Here is an 18,185-nt window from a genome sequence, read left to right as displayed (position 1 = left end):
CCTGTATAATTACTAACAGTAACAAAAATCACTGCAAGGTTGGTAGCATTCTTCCTAGAATTTGTAGAAGAGAAAAATTTAGACTCAGACAAGTGCAAATGACTTACTCAAAGTCCCACAGCTGTGAAGTTGCATGGCCAGGGGCTTAAATGCTTGAGTCTGTCTGGCTGCAATGCCTGGGCTATTTCTTACCACACCATGTTTAATGAAACTAGAACACTGCCCTACACAATAAAACAAGGATATATCTTTAGTGCCATTCTAGTCTTTTGCTGGGTAATGAAGCATTAACAGCATAACCCCTGGAAGAAATTTCCATTTTTTATTTTCCTTTGGAATTATCTGCCTTGAAGGTCCATAGTAAACTGAAGGGCTTACACGTTTCTTCTTCTATGGGCAGATTTATAACATACATATTTTGTATGTTATATATATTATATACTGTATTCTGGGTCCTGTGAAGTCAAAGGCCCCCTGATCCATGAATCTGGCTTTTCCAGACAGCAAATAACTTCACCATCCCTTTCCCTCTAGTCTTTACAATTCCTGCATGAGCCAGATGCTTTAGAAAACAGATCCTTTGTATTGAATTTCCACACTGCAGTTCCCAGACCACGGAAGGATGAAGACCAAATTTTTTGTATTTTGTCATCTCTATTTATGTGGATAGATATATATTTAGAACAAGTTAAAAAGGAGGGAGGAAAAAAAAAAAAAAGCTCACTCCAAAACAAACGACTTCCTGATCTAATACAGAGGATGCAGGAGACTTTGCCGTCAGTGGAATGGACAGGATGTCCACTGTTGCCACAACAGAGCTTATTTGAGTAGAGTCAAACTAATTTATCTGAGAGGATGCCTGGTTGCACAAGAGAAAGGGGAGTGAAAGGTTTGAGTTATTTAGAAAAGCAAACAGTTATTCTTTAGCAGGCATCAAACACTTTAACTCTGGCAAACAAGTCCATTCAAGAGCTCATCACATAGAAAATAACTAGCAATGCATAATGTATCTTTTCTATGAGGAAACAGTAGAGGAAGAAAGAAGAAAAAAAATAATTTTTATATCTACCCAGAGACAACCATGTTTAAAAATTAGTACATTGTTCTAGATTATTTTGTGTGTATGCACATATGTGTGTATGGGTATGCCTTTTTTTATATTTTAATTTTAAATTTATGTTAAGTTCATGGGTACATAGGCAGGTTTGTTTTATAGGTAAACTTGTGTCATGGGGTTTGCTGTATAGATTATTTCTTCACCCAGGTGAAGCCTAGTAACCTAGTAACCATTAGTTACCTAGTAACCTAGTAAGCCTAGTAACCATTAGTTACTTTTTCTGACCCTCTCCTTCCTCCTACTCTCCACGCTCCCAAAGGCCCCAGTATGTGCTGTTCTCCTCTGTGTGTGAATGTGTTCTCATTTAGTTCCCATTCATAAGTGAGAACATGGGCTGGGTGTGATGGCTCATGCCTGTAATCCCCGCACTTTCGGAGGCTGAGGTGGGCGGATCAATTGAGGTCAGGAGTTTGAGACCAGCTTGGCCAACATGGCGAAACCCCATCTCTCCTAAAAATACAAGAATGAGCCAGGCATGGTGGTGCACACCTGTAGTCCTAGCTACTCAGGAGGCTGAGGTATGAGAGTCGCTTGAACCCAGGAGACGGAGGTTGCAGTAAGCCAAGATTGTTCCACTGCACTCCAGCCTGTGTGACAGAGCAAGACCCTGTCTCGAAAATAAATCAATAAATAAGTGAGAACATGCAGTATTTGGTTTTCTGTTCCTGCATTAGTTTGCTAAGGATAATGGCCTTCAACTCCATCCATGTCCCTGCAAGGGACATGATCTCATTCTTTTTTATGGCTGCATAGTATTCCATGGTATATATGGGGTATGCCTATTTTAAAAATAATAATAAATAAGACCATATGATATATTCTGTATTTTAACCTGCCTTTTTTTTCTTTTTACTTAAAAATACACCATGGACATTTTTCTCTGAAAAAGCAATTCATTGCTTCTGAGTATTCTGTGCCTAGATCTACAACAATTGTTGGCTATGCATGTTGCTTCCTATTACAAACCATTCATAATGGCATCCGTGTGACTGACTGAACCCTTGTTCACTGCACTCCAGCCTGAGTCCACTGACTTCCTTAGGATAAATTAATTAAACCTACAAGAATGGACTAAACACCATGCACATTTTCAAGATGATTAAACTGTCCCTGGAAACATGGTTTCAGTCTATAGCCTGAATATAGGAAATGCCATTTCTCCCATCTCCAGTAATACTGAATGTTTATGATACTGAATAACAGAAAGAAATCATTATTTTGAAAGCTGCCTGTCTATTCATCTTGATACCATAGTAAATGGCACAATTAATCTTAAGGAAAGACTGTAAGTTTTATTTAGAAAAATGCCCGCTTGGCTTATTTAGATGTGAAAAGCTAAAGCTGGGGTAGGTAAATTTTTTCCGTAAAGAGCCAAAGAGTAAATATTTTAGGCTTTGTGGGTTATAAGATCTCTGTTGCAGCCACAGTTGATCCTTGAACAACATGGGGCTTGGGGCAGTGATCTCTGCACTATTGAAAATTCACATGTAACTTTTGACTTCCCACTCACTTAACCACTAATAGCCTACTGTTGACCAAAGCCTTACCAATAGCATAATCAATTAACATTTATTTTATATGTTATATATATTATATACTGTATTTTTACAATGAAGTAAGCTAGAGAAAAAATGTTATTAAGAAAATCATATGGAAGAGAAAATATATTTACTATCATTAAATGAAAGTAGATCATCATGCAGGTCTTCATCCTCGTCATCTTCATGTTGAGTAGGCTGACGAGAAGGAGGAAGAAGAGGGGTTGGTGTTGCTGTATTGGGGTGGCAGAGATGAAAGAAAGTCCAAGTATAAGTGAACTTACGCATTTCAAACCTATGTCAAAGCTCAACTCTGCTCAACTCAGCAGTGGCACCAAGCCTTTGTGAATAATGAGTGTGCCTGTGTTCCAATAAAACTTTATTTACAAACACAGGTGGACTGAACCCACAGAGCTGGGGTGCCCCATCCCCTGGGATAGACCACTGGGCATGGTCTGTAAGGATTAGATTCAGACCAAAACAGAGCAATAATAGGGTACATGATGGAGTAACTCTTGGGAGGAGAGGCAGCAGTTAGAGGCAGTAAAGATACGGGGGCAGTGGGACAGGACTTTGGGGTGAGAGAGAGAGTGTCCAGCGTCATGGCAGCTGGTAAGGATTACAGAAAAAACCTTCCAGAGAGAAATTCCCTATGGTGTGGGTGGGTGGCTGAAGAAATTCAGCCGAGGAATTGCATCATGTCTAAAATTAATTTCAAGATATTTCCTGTTTTGCTCCAAATAGGAGTTCTCTTCCAGGTTTCTAAAGCCTTCAGTAAAATGTTACTGACGAATGAGGGAGCGAGGAAGGGCTCCTCCCATGGAGTAGGTGGAAAGAGAAACAGCCCCAGGAGGCGCCATGGTGAATGGAGTGTCTGAGAATTAATCTAGGTGAGGGAATCCAGACAAACTGTGACAGGAGAATGTAATTCTGCTTCTCTTCTGGAATTTTCAGAAGTCCCCCGGGGAATGCCGGCTTCTCTTCATCTGTAGGATGGGGCTCTAGCGGGCAAGGTTCTGGCAGGAAATGGATGGAGTGCTGGAGTAGAGGTGTGACCCAGGTTAGGTAACCGACCACGATGGGGATGATGTCAGGGACTAGTGACAGTGGGGAGCCATCAGCACCCCAAGCATGGGAGGCCAGAGAGGGAGATGCATCACCAGGGGCTGATGAGAGCTGCAGGCAGCAAAGACTCTCCACTCTGCCCCACTGCTAACACGTGTAGCTCTGTGCAGCCAAGACCAGAGAGGACACGTAGCTGGGAAGGACAGTTAAAATAACCACTGAGACCTCTTTTTATTCCACCTTAGTTCTTCTGCCTATGGTCCTAATGTCTGGACAAAATAGAAGTCAGAGGACAAGTGAGACTGGTTAATGGAGCCCACAGAGGTCAGTCTCTTAGGACTTCAAGAAAGACGATGGATTTGGGGGCAAGAAGTTGTCATGGAGAGCAACCAGCCATTTTATTTGGATAATAAAAGAAAGCTGTGGAACTTGGGATATCTATATTATTAAAATCTACCAAATTATGGTATTATATTATTTCATGTAATATATGATTATATTATTATTTTTAATGTGGCAACAATATTAGGTGCTTTGGACATAGAGGAAGAGACAGCGATACAAATACAAATCATACAAATGTGATTTGCAGTTGCCGCTTGTTTTGGTTTTAGGAGTCTGAAATATTCTCCAGTTTAATCCATGTGTAGTATCTATTCAAAGTTTCTTTTGTCCAGAAAAACCCTACCAACACTTAAAAATAATAAAATATTAAAATAGAAGGAAAAATGATTCCCACTGAGTTCCTCTGCAATTATAGCAATGCGTCATATTCACTGGTAAAAATGAAGTTGAATTTATGCCACGTCAAACATACTAAGAGTAACTGAAAGGTTTGCATTTGTATTCTGAGGGGGTGAGAATGATCCATCTTCTGCAGATGAATCAGCTTCCAGGGTTGGTAGAGGGGCCAAGACAAATGACAGCTCGTGATTTTTTCTTTTCTTGTGGAGCTCAAGGAATCTTTGTACATTTTTCTGTTGCAGCAAATTGCATTGCTAACATTGACCTTCATTTGCTTAAATGTATGCATTAGTTTTTAGAAGGAAATGAGAGGTGCTAGTTAATTTTTAGTGTAAGAGATGTAGACGCACTCTTCCAAGGATTGATTTAATCAGCTTCTCTTCCCAGTGGAACTGGAAATAAATCGAAGTGAAGACCTGATTTCCCCATCCCATTAACTTCTTGTATGAGGGATTCCCTTGCAAAAAAGGGCCACCCAGGCTGGAGTGCAGTGGCACAATCATAGCTCACTGCAGCCTCAAACTGCTGGGCTCGAGCGATCCTCCTGCCTCAGCCTCCCAAGTAACTGGGACCACAAGCAAATGCCACCATGGCCGGCTAACTAATTTTTATTTTGTGTAGAGACAAAGTATCCTATGTTGCCCAGGCTGGTCTTGAACTCCTGGCTTCAAGCAATCCTCCTGCCTCATCTTCCCAACCTGTTAGGATTACAGGCATGGGCCACTGCACCCAGCCCCAAATTAAATTTGTATTATAAAAAAAATGACGTTTTCTTGTATTGGGCCCTGTGATATAATGGTGGTGGGCTCTGTACTTTAGTGTGAGACACACAAGTTTAGGAAGAGATTTAGGCTATTTCATTGCCACCTGCCAACATTGTAATGATAACACCCAGAAAAACCCCACACCTCTAAAAGTGCCTCTGTCATTAGACCACCTGCTTTTTATTGAATGTTTTATTCATAGCTTGAAAGGGGGTTTTACTTTATCAGGAAACAGGGAATTACTACTTCTACCTTTGCTGCAAATCAAACTCCATTAGATTTTCATCTTCCTTCACTGATGCACAACCCTTTAAACACAGGTCTTTGCATGACCCTTTACTCAACTTTCCATTAATATAGTCCAATCACACCCGCCTGCATTGCCGATATCAGTTAACACGAGTAATGCTGGCCAGGTATCAAGAATGTCAATCAAGAAACCAAGGAAAGGGTGTTTGGTAATTACGAAACCGTGTTTTATAATTACCTCTGTGCTATGTGCAATTTCCTGACCCCAAATGATAATAAAACACAGTCATCCAATTACACAGTCAGCCAGTCTACGAGATCTGTGTCCTTTGAAGATGTAACTTCACTAGGATTGTCCTCACATATTTGGGCCCTACCAATCAGAAGTTTCCTTGTGGAACAACTGAGCAGAAAAACCCATAAAGAAGAATTTCTGTCCTATAGTAGTCACTGACTTGCTTTCAGAGAAATGGTAGTCCCTGTGGTGGCCTCTAAAGGTCCTCCAGAGAGCGCCCTGTAGTAGACTCCTACCTCACTTCACTTTTTGCTAAAAATCTTACTTTTGCACACTTGAAAGTCTCTGTACCTTCTCTCTTCTCATTTTCAAAAATATGAATTTTTGAAATTCATATCTGGCTTTTTGCTGGTCCCCAGGGATCACTACTGGTTTCACTTGTCCCTCCCCAACACTCCCAAGGTGTGAGTTCATCTGTCCTCCCCACTGAGACCCAGAAGAGAGCCCTGGTTTAGTGTTTAGAGATGCATGCAGTGTTTAGCACCTTCTTTGTGTAAACTTCCCTATCTAGAAAATACCTATCAGTCTGTTAATTTCTGGAAAGAGAAAGGAAATGTCTTACTATAAAGAGGCATATTCATGATTCCAATCTGTAAAGGGACCATTTAAATAAAGCTCCTGAGAGGAACAGCTGAATGAAACACTGCGCATACATCTTAGAAGAGTTCACCAACGTGAAAGGTGGAGAACTTATGCTGTACCCTCAACTGTAGGAGGAAGCTCAGCAAGCAGTCCTGAGCTGAGACAGGGATGCTCAGGTGCCATCCTGTGACTCGATCTTTTTGCTTCCCGTAAGAAATAAATCATAAATAAATCGCCTCAGACAAATCTGATGCTTTCAGTTGCTTACATCCTCCAGAACAGGCGAGCCAGTCACCTGCCCCAGTAACTTATCCCTGAGTCATTCTGGGTTGGTACACTTTTACTGATATTTCATGAAAATCCTTTTTATTGCTTTTTGAATCAATGGAACACAACATCCAAGATAATCAAGAAAATCTTTTTGAAAGGCACAGCTTTCCACCTCAAATTTTTTTTTTTTTTTTGAGACGGAGTCTCGCTCTGTCACCCAGTCTGGAGCATAGTGGTGGGATCTCAGCTCACTGCAAGCTCCACCTCCCGGGTTTACGACATTCTCCTGCCTCAGCCTCCCGAGTAGCTGGGACTACAGGCGCCCGCCACCCCGCCCGGCTAGTTTTTTGTATTTTTTAGTAGAGACGGGGTTTCATCATGTTAGCCAGGATGGTCTCGATCTCCTGACCTCGTGATCCGCCCGTCTCGGCCTCCCAAAGTGCTGGGATTACAGGCTTGAGCCACCGCGCCTGGCCTCTCAAAATGGTTTTACTTAAGCCAGGGGCCATAAGATGGCAGGCAGTGCTTTGCTTGGCTGTCAGAGGAATTGACTTTTCTCTTTAAGTTGAACGTCTTTGCTTCTGTTCTCCTGTTTTCATGGGCCCTATTATTTCCTACAGTTGTTCATCCAGACCATTCACATGTGTATTCTACCTGCCCATCCCCTATGGATTAAACTTTTACTCTCTCAACTTTGTTTATAAAACACAATATTTATATGGCTATTTCTGTATGCCTTACACATACCCTACCTCAATACTGACCCTGGAATACTTTGGAGAATAGAGCTGAAGGCTTTGCGTGTCACATACAGTCTTTACGGCATACTCCACCTCCTTCTCCCCACTTTCTCCTCTTCCTTCTCTATTTCTCCTTCTTCTCCTTATTTTTCTTTTTACAACCTTGAAAAATGTAAAAACTATTCTTAGCATGTAGGTCCTACAAAAATAGGCCAAGAGCTGGATTGGCTATAGTTTGCTGACCACTGATACAGAGAAATGAAAGTTGAGAAGACACTTAGATTCATGTTTTAAAAAATTAGGAGGAGGTAAAATACCATACTTCTTGGGTGTTTGTGTGTGTGTGTGTGTGTTTGTTTTGAGAGGGAGTCTGGCTCTGTCACCCAGGCGGGAGTGCAGTGGCGTGATCTCAGCTCACTGCAACCTCTGCCTCCCAAGTTCAAGCAATTCTCCCACCTCAACCCCGCCGAGTAGCTGGGACTACGGGGGCTCGCCACTGGACCCAACTAATTTTTTATTTTTAGTAGAGACAGGGTTTCGCCATGTTGGCCAGGCTGGTCTTGAACTACCAACCCCAGGTGATCTGCCCACCTCGGCCTCCCACAGTGCTGGGATTACAGGTGTGAGCCACCACAACTGGCCACAAAACACTATACTTCTAACCACATATATCTGAGTCTGAATTCATAGAACATGAATCAAAATTGCCTAGAAATGCTTAAAACAAAGAAAGAAAATCAATGACTAGTTGCCATGAAGACTCAGTAAACCTGGACATGAATCTCTGATATGATCATGTGAGGTTAATGTTTCATCCAAAAGGAAGAGAGCTGTATAAAGTAGAAGTGGATATACTGGACACCAAGAAGATGCATCCTTCTGTGCAAACTCACTGCCTGACACTAGGGTGTGGACAGGACTGATGTGATGTTATCGTGCTAGTGATTAAAATCGCGGGCTGTGGGATCAAATCCTTGCTCAACCACTGGCTAGCTGGGATGTAACCAGTCTTAAGCTCTCTGGGCTTCAGTTTCCACATCTGTGAAATGACTGTCATCATTGTAACCACTTCCTAGTGGTTGTGTGCTGTTGAGAAGATTAAAAATGCTTGATACGTTTGGGTAATAGAATGTGTTAAAGTTTTTTCTTTTTCTTTTTCAATTTTATGTGCTGTAAAATAAAATAATAAAAAGTGATTTTAAAAAAAAAAGAAGAAAAGAACTGTGTTTGGATGTGCCTACAGGCCGCCCATCATTCTCCCTTCCGGACAAAGTCTAAATCAGTTTTTCCATTTGGGCCTGAGCTTCCTATTTGCTGCTATGGAGACTGTTGTGGAATGCCTGGAGCTGCTTAACATAAGGCTTAATTACCTATGGCCTGTGAGCCAGTTCCAGTTCCCCACCTCTTTTTTCTTTATTTGCCTGGGAGTTAGGCTGTGTTGATTGTTTGCTGTAACTGTAGATGTCAGAAGCTAAAATTTCTTCTGGCGCCCTCTTTTCTTCTACCTCAAGTGCTTAAAATATGCCTGACAGATGGAAATGCTCCGTAAATATTAGTTATTATTATTGTGATTACTCTTTTTGTTTTACTGCAAAATCAATGAAAGGAAATTGATAATTTTCTTCTGAGAGATCATATTCTAGAAGAAAGATGGCACGGTGATGGAGGATCTGAACCTGGATGCTTTATTCTATATAAAATATAACATGTACCAAGTTCTTGACTGTGTCAGCTTCATGGCTCAGAAGGTGGAGGAAGTGATGAGGGCAGCAGCTGCTATGGACCATCTTGTCTTCAGCCGAATACATAAGAGGTGCATCACTTTTCTTCCAGCTGTCCTCCTGTCACTAAAATTAAAGAATCTAAGTATCCACCCTCTGGCAAAAACAGATCATGGAAAAGAAGCAAGTAACTGCTTTCCTACTGAATTTCTCTTAGGGCCATTGACTGATTTCCCCTGGGTATAGATGGGTTACTCCAAGAACATGGGGTCATGTATGGCTGTGTCATTTTTAATCATGCCAGCTCTGACTCTTCCATTAAGTTTGTAATTTGAATATGCCACATGGTATTTATGATCCTCCTCTTCCTCACCAATAAAATGGGAGTAATAGCGACACTTCCCCACCTGGGCAGAAGGCAAAAATGTAAAGAAGAGTTAAAAAGCACTCCCCAAGCCCAAGTGCTTTGTAAATATTTAATACTTACTGAGTAGTTAAGGTAAATGTCAGGAGAGTGTGGAGCCCACCATGAATCTTTTTGTTATGACAGCTCTTTAGATGTGTTTAATTCCCCAGTCCAAACACAGGGAAACCTGAACTTTTCTGACCGTTTCCCCTTGTCTTATTTTCCTGCTTCTACTATGCCCAAATATTTCCCATCTACCATTAAATGACAGTTCATTCGAATTCCTCTACAAAAGATACTTTTAGTTTATTAGGATCCTTGATGGGCTGCTCTCCACTTTGAGTTCCTAAATGCTTGTACAGAAAAACTTAGGTTTCTTGGGAAATTCCCTTTCTGGACAAAAACACCTCTTTGTATTTGAAGAGGACTGAATGCCATTGTCTGAGAACAACCCCCATTGTTGGAAGTCCTCGCTTCTCATTAGGCTAGCTCATTTCTACAGAAAGGCTCAAATAATTTTCTTTCAACTTCACAACCCTACTGGGCCCTTGAAACTAAGCAGATTTTATACTGTTCCCCTGATGAAGGTTTGCTGGTTGATAGGAGGGGTCTAGGTAAATTGAGTATAAATAAATGGGTGAAAAAAAAAAAGGCTTTTAAATAATGCATTGGGGTTTTTCCAGAGTAACTCTGTTTTCTCTTGAAATTACTAGAGTTTTTCAGTAAACATTTGCCTGGATACATTTTCACAGAGGAGTTTGCCACATTCTGAGGACCTCATTGGCTCCCACTGTTCATTGCTATGCCCATCTCACACCCACTTCAACTGTCAAACAGAAGAACAATTCTTATTAACAGTGATTTGCTTTGCAGTTTTAGTTTATTTCTAAATTGCAGACATGGTTGATGACTGAAGTTGTTTTAGTGACTGTTTATTGGAACAGAGCAGAGAATAGATTCAGGAATTCTTGAGGCTGCCACGTGTATAGTGAAAAATAGAAATAAAAACCATGCCATTTTGCTTAAAAAGAAAAATCCCCAGAAACCTTAATGGTGATACATGCAATCTGAGGTTAGATAGCTTATATTTGTATTGTGCTTTGCAATTTTCTTAGGACTTTTTTGTACATTATCTTCTCAGCTTTAAAGTACTGGTTTTGAGGTTTTTGGTTGATGACCTCCAGTAATAGCTGTAGAAGATACAGCTGGGGTGGATGATTGTGAGTTATAAGGAGGAACATTGTTACATTAGGTAGGAAGGAAGGAAGGAAGGAAGGAAGGAAGGAAGGAAGGAAGGAAGGAAGGAAGGAAGGAAGGGAGGGAGGGAGGGAGGGAGGGAGGGAGGATGGGAGGGAGGGAAAAGTTCAATCACTCAGCCTCTCTGAGACTTGCTTTCCTTTTATAAAACATGAAGATAATAATAATTCTTACCCTATCTGTCCCATGAGGTCTTGGATTACCTGCAGTAGACTCCACATTAAAGTATTGCTTCATCCAAAGAATACTTTAGAAGTTTTAGCGGGTGTTATTGCTTACATTATTATGACTCAGGAAAAGTTTATGTCTTCATCTGTTCAAGATGTCCTAACAAAATATCATCAACTGTGTAGCTTATATACAACAGAAATTTGTTTCTCATGATTCTGGAGGCCATGAAGTCCAAGGAAGATTTGGTGTCTGGTGAGGGCCCACTTACAGTTTATAGAAGGTGTCTTCTTGCTGTGTCCTCATAGAAGGGGGAAGCACTCTCTCTCAGGCCTCTTTTATAACAGTACTAATCTCATTCATGAGGGTTCTGTCCCTATGACCTAGTCAACTCTCAAAGGCCTCCTTTTCTACTACTATCACCCTGGGAGTTAGGATTTCATTATATGAATTTGGGGAGGACACAGACATTCAGACCATAGCAGTTGGTCCACTCAAGATTGTTTCATTCACTGGCCTACTGTGCTATAAAGTTCCCACTTTGGGAAGATAACACACAAACTCTATAGCATTTATGGACATATCAACTGGATTGGCTCAGCCAGTTATGTATTGCCTTCTTAGGAGACCTAATAAAAGTGAAAAACAGGATTATATATTATGACAATTGAAAGGGGTGGATAAAAGCTCTGAATTGGAGGATAACAGAAAAGAAATGAGGATTGCATTGCAAGGTTGGTGGAGAGTATGCTGAAGCCAGACTTCACCAAGACATACCTTGACATAGCTGGCCCCTAGGTTTGCCCTCAGCCATACAAATCAATAGCTGCTGTGTTCTCCTAAGTGACTTCTGAACTCTAATCTCTGCATATTGCTTGTGATTAGATCTTTCTGAGCTTGTTTCGGTTTTCATGTTCTTCTGTCAAAAATTGCTAGTTCATAAGATATGTCAGAGTTGTACACAAATTGCTTTTCTTTCCTCTCTTAGAAAATGCCAATAGAAGGAACATACACTACGCAGTCATGAGATTTCTTTGAACTGAGAACAAATATCTAGCTGTCTATCACTTCTTTGGTGCTTCATAGTTGACAAAGTGATTTTTCATGCTGTATATAATTTATTTAGTGCATTAACTCTGAAGTAGGTAACCCCAGTATTTTTAGGAAAATGAAGGTAATACATACCTACCTTGCAAGGTTGAGAGGATTAAATGAGACATTTGTAAGCAACTTTTCACAGCCCCCTGGCATAGAGAAAAGTCTTATTTTTAATACCCATATTTTATGGATGAAGAAACAAATTCAAAGGATGTGTGATATGTTCAAGGTCACAGAACAAGTTGAAGATGGATCTATCACTTGGACTGCCGCTCCACCGCGCTAACATCATGTTGATGAACAGTCAAACAATTTGATATTTAAGTTTAAATTCCATGTTTCAAATTGTTGAGAAAGAAAGTGAGAGAAAGAAGGAAAGAGAGAGAGAGAGATGGAGAGAGAGGAGTTTAAGAACATTGATGGGCTAAGACACAGGTAAGACATGTTGAATACCTCACCCAGGGGTGATTAGGATATCACGTAAAAATGATGTGTGCCTGTGGCTCAGGTGTAGTTATGTAATCGAAAGGGCTGTGGGAATGAAATGCATTTAATTTTCCTCCAGCTCCCTGCTTCTAAGGCTTCAGTGTTTGAGTTCTGCCACACCAGCCTTTGCATATTAATAGATGCTTGGCTATCCCTGGGGAGCTCAGGGTGAGGGAGAGGTCCTCTGCAATAAAATCCAAGCTGATTCAGTTGAAGGTATTTGTGAAGCCTTTTTTATATCTACTTTGCTTCTAGACCTCCCAGCATACATCACGGAAATGTTATTTCCAGCAACTGAAGCTTTGATCTCCAGCAATACCAGCTCTTGATAGAATTCGGCAGTAAGAAGGTTTATGGTCATTGGCTCCTTGTTATTCTTTTTGGCCTCCTTGCCATACTTTTAGTTCTCTTCACTGATATCTGCCAGTTGCAGAGACTTATCTAAGGTCTCTTCAGAGTATCAACTTTTGTCCTGGGCCTTAGCTATTGTATCTCCAATTTTCCATGATTCACCAGTTGAGGGGTAAATGGTTAGGCTTTGTGTCCCCACCCAAATCTCATCTTGAATGGTAATCCCCATAATCCCCACATGTCAAAGGAGAGGCCAGGTAGAGGTAATTGAATCATGGGGACAGTTTCCCCCATGCTGTTTTCATGATAGTGAGTTCTCACCAGATCTGATGGTTTTTATGAGAGGCTCTTCCCATTGTCACTCAGCACTTCTCCTTCCTGCTGCCTTGTGAGGAAGGTGCCTTGCTTCCCCTTTGCCTTCCACCATGATTGAAAATTTCCTGAAGCCTCTCCAACCATGCTGAACTGTGAGTCAATTAAACTTCTTTCTTTTATAAATGACCCAGTCTTGGGGAGTTCTTTATAGCAGTATGAAAACAGACTAATAGAAGGGGATACTTTCAAAAGAACATAGTTTACAGTAAAAATACTTGGCGAACTATTGTGAGTCACCCATGGAGCTGCTTGAACCAACCTCTTCCTGCCTCCTGCCTGTTCTTCCTCCTTCTTAGGAGAATCCAAAGATGGCTCATTCGTTCCCTGGTGTATTAGTTTGCCAAGGCTACCAAAAAAAAAAAAAATGCCACAGTCTGTGTGACTTGACCAGCAGACATTTATTTTCTCATGGTTCTGGAGGCTAGAAGTCTAAGGTCAAGATCTGGTTTCTTCTGTGGTCTCTCTCCTTGGCTGTAGATGGCTGCCTTCTTCCTGTGTCTTCACATGGCCTTTCTCTGTGCACATATAACCTTGGTGTTTCTTTTATGTGTGTCCTAATAACCCCTTATAATAAGGAAACCAACCACTCAGATTAGGGACCACCCTAATGACCTCGTTTTAACTTAATCACCTCTTTAAAGAGGCTGTCTATCTCCAAATACAGTTCAGTTCCATGGTCCTGGGGGTTAGGGCTTCAACATATAAATTTTGTAAGAGGTAGCAGAGTTCAGCCCATAACATCTCATCACCTTGCTCCCTTCATGTCTTGCTGCCTCCCTTTTCGGTTTCTTTGGTGTCTTGTTTTCCATTCTTCTGGTCTTATAAGGCTCCAGGGTCCCCTTATGGAAGTCCCTTGTGTCATCCTCCAAGCCACTCTCCTACTCTCCTGCAAAAATTTGCTGACATTCAAGCTGTCTTTGGGGTTTGTGTAAACTTTGTGGCATTGACCTTGGGTTGTCACATGGCCATAGCCTCCTCTGCTGACTTGGGCTGCAGCCCTCTTCCACCAGAGCAACGACGCTTTTCTGAAGACACAAAATGGACAGACTTGTATTCTCTTTCTTTAATGCCCCTAAGTAGTTTGACTGCTTTTCCTGACTCATTATTTCTATTTTATGTCCTCTCCCTCTTAGAACTTCACAAGTTCTTTTATGGGCTGGTTTGAAAAACAGTCGAGATGTGTTCACTTCCAAAGCTTTCTTATCCACTTATAGCCAGTCATCCTTTAACCATCTGGACCCTCTCAGAAATCTCTAGGCTGGAGGGTTCTTTTTCCTCTCAAGACTTTGCAGACAGTTAAAAGGCAGCCATCATCCGGTTTGGTGCAGGCCACATGACCTAGATGCCGCAATTATGCTCTCTTTCTGGAGGAGACTCCAACAACCTGTGTTTCAGCATGCATCGTAGGGCTTCATCCTTCTGGTTCGGGGGTAAATCCAAGGTTGAACCCTAGAATTGCCACTTAATTGTTCAATAACCCAGGAGCATTATTTTCATCGGTCTTAGACTCTTCATCTATAAAATGGTGATAATGACACCTACTTCTTAGTCTTGCTGTCAGACATGAAGTAAGGTGGCATAAAGCCTGGCACATAGCAAGCATTCAATAACTGTTAGCTTTCATGACCATTTTGCAAATAAAACTTTTTTTTTTTTTTGAGACAGAATCTCGCTCTGTCCCTCAGACTGGAGTGCAATGCTACAATCTCGGCTCACTGCAACCTCTGCCTCCCAGGTTCAAGCGATTCTCTTGCCTCAGCCTCCTGAGTAGCTGGGATTATAGGTGCCCACCATCATGCCTGGCTACAATTTTTTGTATTTTTAGTAGAGACAGGGTTTCACACTATGGGCCAGGCTGGTCTCAAACTCCTCAAACTCAAACTGCCCACCTCAGCCTCCCAAAGTGCTGGGATTACAGGCATGAACCACCATGCCAGGCCTGCAAATAAAACTTTGTGACAGGCTGGAACTTCTTCGGTTATAAGCTTTCCTTCTCCTGTTTGTGCTCCTCTATTATTTGTATTAAACAAAGTATTTATTGAATATCTGTTATGTTCTAAGTACTGCATTAAGTTCTTTACATTTGTTGATCTTATTTAATTCCTCACAATAAGCCTTAAGGTTGATACTGTTACTAACAGAACTTTACAATCCTGGGAATATAGCCTTGAACAGGACAGATATTATACACTCCTGTCAGATCTTACATTACAGTGAGAAACTCAGATGTTAAACTAATAATTACAATACAATAATTATAGCAGCCTACTCTTCCTTGAGACAGTACCTACTTCCCTCTAGTTATTACTGGATCTTGGAGTTTAAGTAGAGTTTGCCTTACTATTGCTAAGCACTCCATGTTGTGAAATTATATAATAATCAACTTTCGCATTCCTTAGGAGTCTTATCAATGAAAACCCTGAAATCTTAGACATGGAAAGAAATGGAAGGGATATGGTTGTTTGTATTTGTTAAGTCAGAGCTAATTATTTGTAATTACCTCATAAGCAGGAGATGCATATTCATGTTTTGTTCCTTCTTTTAGAAGGGACCAAATAGTTTGGAAATCTCAGACAACATCCTGATGAAAGGCAGTTGAAGAAAGAGAAATATTACTTGGTTGGCTTAATGGGAGTTTGGAAAAGATCTATTGCTTGGAGTTCTAGAATGACTGAGCCTGGGCCCTGTAATTCCACAGAGCAGTGTGCTGATCATAAAACCAATGTTGTATGGAGGAAAATGACACAGATGCCTATGCGTGGACCACCAACTGCCGGCCAAGGATACCTTTCGGTGCCCTCAATTAAAAATCACAGCCAGATTTTTAACATGGATAGACCTTCTTATTCATACAAAGTGAAGCCTCAAGTGTGATGACTCACTCTAGGAAGAGGAAAGAAACAGACTACTCAATGCTTTTGAAATAAATTATTGTAATATTTTTACCATTTTGTGAGTGTTTGTTAGAAAGGCTATTTGTCTACCTCATACTTGGCATATACATGATTTGTACTCCCAGTCAGGGCCTGTTGAATGAAATTAGTTTCCTTTATCAATCATCCCTATGATATCTGTTACATGGACTGGCATTCTGGATACTATCTAATAGTAACAGTTCTAATGAACATGCTCTAATAACATTGCTCCTTGCAACAGATGTGTTTTACCCCAAAGTATAAATTCCTTAAAGCATAGACAGGCAGAGTTGGCTCATGCCTGTTATGCAGCCTATCATGTCCTTTCTTTTATTTCTTTCGTTTTATTTATTTATTTATTTTAATTTTAATTTTTTTTTTTTTTTTTTTTGAGATGGTGTCTCATTCTGTCACCCAGGCTGAGCTGGAGTGCAGCAGCATGATCTCAGCTCACTGCAACCTCCGCCTCCCGGGTTCAAATGATTCTCCTGCCTCAGCTTCCCAAGTAGCTGGGATTACAGGCATGTGCCAACATGCCCAGCTAATTTTTTGTATTTTTAGTAGAGACAGGTTTTCCCTATGTTGGCCAGGCTGGTCTTAAACTCCTGGTCTCAAGTGATTCACCTACCTTGGTCTCCCAAAGTCTATCATGCCCTTTCTATTGAGCAGCCTGCAAGTGTCTCAAATAAATATTTGTTAACTACTTATAGAATATTTCTTTGTTCAAAATAGAAACGATTAACTCTTAACTGAAGGAAATGATAGAATTATCTGAAGAACAGAAGGGAAACCTTTCACGCTTAAGAAGGCAGAACCCACATCCTCAGAGTGAGGTTTCTGCTTTTCTGGTTAAACATGAGTATTAACTGGAAAAGTCTACTTTAAGCATGAGCTCTGGCAGGTACAGCTAACATCATTTTGGACACCTTCGCTTTTTTTAAATCATGAACTGTAATGCTGTCTTCCTCTTGGTGGTTCAACATTACAGAAATGAGTAGAGTTAACCTACAAGTTGTAGGAAGCCATTTGATGACAGACAGACACTTGAAAAAGTAGCTGATTTACCCACAAGTCATATCAGCACTTTGAAGAAACAAACACTGCCACAGTACCCTGTTAAAAGTGTCAGTCATAAAGCTCTTTACAAAGGTATTGTGCCTCCAACTTTTAATTTTCATACCCTCATGGAGAGATAAGCATCTTCAAAAGAGCCCAATTGCCTTATAGGGCTTTCAAAGGAAGCTTCAGTTTTGAAACACTGCTCACTGCTTCTACATTCCTCCCATTTTCATGAAATAAAATTGGCATACTAGTCCCCTTTGCAGAAGTTATACAGCATTTGGGAATACTGAATGTTTTCTGTTGAAGTTCATCTTAGAGAACTTAAAAATTCAACGAGTCATAATCATAACCCAGAATTAAGCCCATGGTATACAGCAACAGCTGGGGTCTGGGTGATAGAGAGGAACGAGTTCTGCCATAGACATCTGCAGGTTTGGCTTCTGGGTCTGGGTCTGGTACTTACTTGCTAGGTGATTCAGGGCCAGTCTTCTCTCAATGAGCCCCAGTTTCCTGCCCCTGCCATGTAAAATGAGCCTGATATCTGCATGATCACCAAGCTCTTTTCCTGCACTGACATCCTATGACTCCTGGCAAGGCAGGGGAGCTCACCTTTTCTAATGAAATATTAAGCAATCAGGACTAGACGCCTTGGAAGTCATCTCTTCAAGCCCAGTCCTCGCAGGCTTTCATCAGCTGGCCCAGAGAGGTGATACTGTTCCTATTGATCCTGTTTCTAATGTTTCGCCATTGACTAGCTTTCACATCGTTCACTCTCTCTGAGTCTGAAAGTAAAGAGCTGCTGCCCCTTTCTACAGAACGTGTGTGTTTCCTGTATATTGTGGTTGTACACTTTCTTTGCTCTGACTTGTGAAAAGAAAAAAAAGAGAGAGCTAAGCATTCTTTTTCTTTTCTTTTTTCTTGAGCAAGCTGAAATAGGCAGGGTATAATTTTACTTGGGTTTATAAAATGGCAGTTTATTTAA

The 18,185-nt window shown here is 40.9% G+C and overlaps 1 protein-coding gene across 1 annotated transcript in view; it reads left to right on the top strand.

Moving 5' to 3' along the window:
- SNTB1 (syntrophin beta 1) overlaps window positions 1-18,185 on the top strand; it is a 284,016-nt gene that overhangs the window by 62,513 nt on the left and 203,318 nt on the right. The gene's annotated exons all lie outside the window — the stretch shown is intronic.

The sequence above is a fragment of the Papio anubis genome, chromosome 8, assembly GCF_008728515.1.
Source record: "Papio anubis isolate 15944 chromosome 8, Panubis1.0, whole genome shotgun sequence".
Taxonomy (NCBI): Eukaryota; Metazoa; Chordata; class Mammalia; order Primates; family Cercopithecidae; genus Papio; species Papio anubis.
Note: the sequence above shows the minus strand (reverse complement) of the source record. Positions and strands in the feature narration are given on the sequence as shown.